Genomic DNA, 5,012 nt, shown 5'->3' on the forward strand with positions numbered 1-5,012 from the left:
GTCCGCCTCCCGCCGAAGGTCGCGCGCTCCGCCGCCCGCCCCCGGCCGGAGCTCCGCCGCCGCCGGCCCGACCGCGCTCCTCCCGGTGCCCCGCGCCTCCGCCGCCCCGGCGTGCCTCGCCGGCGGCCTCGCCGCTCGCCGGCCCCGCCGCCCCTCGCCGCCGACCGCACCAGCGCGGCCCCGCCGCCCGCGCCCCGCACCTTCCGCCGCTGCTACCGTCCGGGTCCGCCCCGGCCCGATCCGCGGGCCCGCGCCCGGATCCGTCTCGCCCGACCCGATCCGCTTTGACCCCGCGAGGTGAAAATTCGTCTAAGTCCCCGTTTATTTTGCATAATCATGCCATGTTTGACCTGCTGCATCTCTGCATCCGTAGCTCCGTTTCGTGCATGTAATATGTCAAATTGTTCGTCTCGACGAGTACTTCATTTCATTCCATTGCATCATTTTCATTTGAGTTCATCTTGACACCCGAAATGCTGTTGGAAGAGTGCATGTTGATGTTAATCTGCTGAAACTGTTATAACTTGCTCATTTGTTATTTTTGCCATGATTGATGTGTGCATCCTATGAGGTTGATGTCTACATGTGTTTTTATCTATGCCATGCCATCTTTCCAGGGTTGCCAACCATGTATTTTTATGAGTTGTGTGCTGAGTGCATCAAGCTTGTTAAGTAGGGTAGTTGCTGTTGCTGTTTTCCTGACAGATTCTGTTATATTTTGTTGCTATGTAAACATGTTGCTACTAATCATTCTATGCATAATCTGGAGATGTTCTATAAACATGTTTTGATCTACATGTCTTTCTTTATCCATTCATACCCTTGGTTGCAATTATAGCCTGCTGAAACATGTTGTAATCTTGCTCCAAAGTTGCTTGATAATGTTGCTGTCAGCCTGTTAACATTAAGTTCACTTGTTCCCATGTGTTTTGCTAGTGATCCATGTACCCTATGAATTTGCTCTTGCCATGCTTAGCTTCATAAACATGTCTTCTTACTGTTGGTTGCCTTGCCATGCCATGTTTTGCTCTGTGGTGAGTGGTGCAAGCTCACCAACATGCCTACTTATTATTGTTCCTGCCATGTATGAATCTGTAATATAACTTGCCATGTTTACATGGGTGCCATCATATTTTCTATGCCTTTTTGGCTCATGGTCAGTAAGGAACTATTGATCTATGCAATTAGTAGATTCATTCCATGCCTTTGTTTGTCATGATATGTTCCTGTAACATGTTGTTTGATAGCTCTAAACATTGCAACCTGATGTTATTTCTGCAAAGTCTGAAACTGTTATTGTTGGCAATATCTCCATGTCTTTTTGAGCATGTTCTAGTGATTTCTGGAGATAGCTCAGTGTTCATGTTTTGTTATGCTTTACCTGTACTTCATGCCCATGCCTTTTGTTATTATGTTAAGATGCTGTAGCATGTTGTTTTGATGCTTGAAAGATGCCTAGTTGCTGTTATGGACAGATTATTGCTATGACTTGTATAGTGTATGTGTTGAACCGTTGCTCCGTTTTGAGTGTGCTTTATATGAAACTTGCTTGATTTTGCATGTAGCTTCATATTATCATGTTGCATCCTTGTTTTGAGGTGTTTGCTTGATGTTTGTATGCATTTTGCATCAATGCCATGCTTAACTTGTTTTGCTCACATCTTCTAGGCCGTAGCTCCGAATCTAATGAACTTTATATGTAACTTGACTAGAATTTCATGTAGATCCTCGTGGTGCTCTTTAACTTGCTGTTTAACAACTTCAACTTAATGTTTATTCAGTTCTGGACCCATTTCGAAATTTGCATATGAGGACTTTCCGGAATTGTTATATGTTGTTCCCGGCCTCATTTAAACTTGCTTTGATGTGTTGTTCTTGTTTGCATCATCTCTTGCCATGAGTAGCTTCATGTAGCCTTGTCATGCATCATGCTTGTTGTGCATCATGTCATGTTCATGTGTGGTGTGTTTACCATGTTGTGTGCTTCTTCTCGATAGTTCCCGTTTCGTTGCGATCGCGAGGATGCGTTCGTCTTCGTGGCTTCATCTTCTTCATGGACTCGTTCTTCTTCCTAGCGGGATTTCAGGCAAGATGACCGCTACCCTGGATCTCACTACTATCATTGCTATGCTAGTTGTTTCGTTCTATCGCTATGCTGCGCTACCTATCACCTGTTTATCAAGCCATCCCAAATTGCCATGAACCTCTAACCTTTGACACCTTTCCTATGCAAACCACTGTTTGGCTATGTTACCGCTTTTGCTCAGCCCCTCTTATAGCGTTGCTAGTTGTAGGTGAAGTTGAAGATTTCTCCATGGTGGACAGGATTTTGGTTGGGATATCACAATATCTCTTATATTATTAATGCATCTATATACTTGGTAAAGGGTGGAAGGCTCGGCCTTATGCCTGGTGTTTTGTTCCACTCTTGCCGCCCTAGTTTCCGTCATACCGGTGTTATGTTCCCGGATTTTGCGTTCCTAACGCGGTCGGGTGATTTATGGGACCCCCCTGACAGTTCGCTTTGAATAAAACTCCTCCAGCAAGGCCCAACCTTGGTTTTACCATTTGCCTCACCACCACCTACTTTTCCCTTGGGAGTAATTAACCCAAGGGTCATCTTTATTATAGCCCCCCCGGGCCAGTGCTTGTCTAAGTGTTGGTCCAAACTAGAGCACCGCGCGGGACCATTCCTTGGCAACTTGGATTCGTCGGTACCTGTACGCTTCGCTTATCCGGTTTGCCCTGAGAACGAGATATGTGTAGCTCCTATCGAGATTGTCGGCGCATCGGGCGGCTTTGCTGGTCTTGTTTTACCATTGTCGAAATGTCTTGTAAACCGGGATTCCGAGACTGATCGGGTCTTCCTGGGAGAAGGTCTATTCCTTCGTTGATCGCGAGAGCTTGTCATGGGCTAAGTTGGGACACCCCTGCAGGGTATAAACTTTCGAGAGCCGTGCCCGCGGTTATGTGGCAGATGGGAATTTGTTAATGTCCGGTTGTAGATAACTTGACACCAGATCTGAATTAAAACGCATCAACTGAGTGTGTAGCCGTGATGGTCTCTTCTCGGTGGAGTCCGGGAAGTGAACACGGTTTCTGTGTTATGATTGACGTAAGTAGGAGTTCAGGATCACCTCTTGATCATTGCTAGCTTCACGACCGTTCCTTTGTTTCTCTTCTCGCTCTCATTTGCGTATGTTAGCCACCATATCATGCTTAGTCGCTGCTGCAACTTCACCACTTTACCCCTTCCTTTCCCATTAAGCTTTGCTAGTCTTGATACCCATGGTAATGGGATTGCTGAGTCCTCGTGGCTCACAGATTACTACCACAACAGTTGCAGGTACAGGTTATGCGATGATCTTGACGCGAGAGCGATGTTCCTTGTTTTGGAGTTCTTCTTCTGCTTCTTCTTCGATCAGGGGATAGGTTCCAGGTCGGCAGCCTGGGCTAGCAGGGTGGATATTGTTTGAGTTTCTGTTTATGTATCATCCGCAGTCGGATGTTGATCTCTTGTGATGTTATGTTGTATTGTGTGGCATTGTATGCCTCTTGTATGTATCCCCATCTATTATGTAATGTTGATGTAATGATATCCACCTTGCAAAAGCGTTTCAATATGCGGGTCTATCCTTGGTGGGACCTTCGAGTTCCTTTTGGATAGGGTCACATATTGGGCGTGACATTTTCAATGGTGAACATCTCTATGTTGATCATATCTACCATATGATTCACGTTCGACCTTTTGGTCTCAGTGTTCCGAGGCTATATCTGCATATGCTAGGCTCGTCAAGTTTAACCTGAGTATTCTGCACGTGCAAAACTGGCTTGCACTCGTTGTATGTGAATGTAGAGCTTATCACACCCGATCATCACGTGGTGTCTCGGCACGACGAACTGTAGCAATGGTGCATACTCAGGGAGAATACTTATACCTTGAAATTTAGTGAGGGGTCATGTTATAATGCTACCGCTGTACAAAGCAAAATAGGATGCATAAAAGATAAACATCACGTTCAATCAAAATATGTGATGGCCATCATCATCTTGTGCCTTTGATATCCATCTCCAAAGCACCGTCATGATATCCATCGTCACCGGGTTGACACCTTGATCTCCGTCGTAGCGTTGTTGTCATCTCACCAACTATTGCTTCTAGAACTATCTCTACCGCATAGTGATAAAGTAAAGCAATTACATGGCGATTGCATTTCATACAATAAAGCGACAACCATAAGGCTCCTGCCAATTGCAGATAACTTCTACAAAACATGCTCATCTCATACAATAACTTATATCACATCATGTATTGACCATATCATATCACAACATGCCCTGCAAAAACAAGTTAGACGTCCTCTACTTTGTTGTTGCATGTTTTACGTGGCTGCTACGGGCTTCTAGGAAGAACCGTTCTTACATACGCATCAAAACCACAATGATTTTTTGTCAAGTGTGCTATTTTAACCTTCAACAAGGACCGACAGTAGTCAAATTCAATTCAACTAAAGTTGGAGAAACAGACACCCGCCAGCCAACTGTGTGCAAAGCACGTCGGTAGAACCAGTCTCATGAACGTGATCATGTAATATTGGTCCGGTCCGCTTCATCCAACAATACCGCCGAATCAAAGTAAGACGTTGGTGGTAAGCAGTATGACTATTATCGCCCAAAACTCTTTGTGTTCTACTCGTGCATATCATCTACGCATAGACTTGGCTCAGATGCCATTGTTGGGGAATGTAGCATGCAATTTCAAAAAAATTCCTACGACCACGCAAGATCTATCTAGGAGATGCGTAGCAACGAGAAGGGGAGAGTGTGTCCACGTACCCTCGCAGACCGAAAGCGGAAGCATTAGGTCAACACGGTTGATGTAGTCGAACGTCTTCACGATCCAACGGATCTTAGTACCAAACGTACGGCACCTCCATGTTCAGCACACGTTCAGCTCGATGACGTCCCTCGAACTCTTGATCCAGCAGAGGGTCGAGGGAGAGTTCCGTCAG

The sequence above is a fragment of the Triticum dicoccoides genome, chromosome 3B (assembly GCF_002162155.2).
Source record: "Triticum dicoccoides isolate Atlit2015 ecotype Zavitan chromosome 3B, WEW_v2.0, whole genome shotgun sequence".
Taxonomy (NCBI): domain Eukaryota; kingdom Viridiplantae; phylum Streptophyta; class Magnoliopsida; order Poales; family Poaceae; genus Triticum; species Triticum dicoccoides.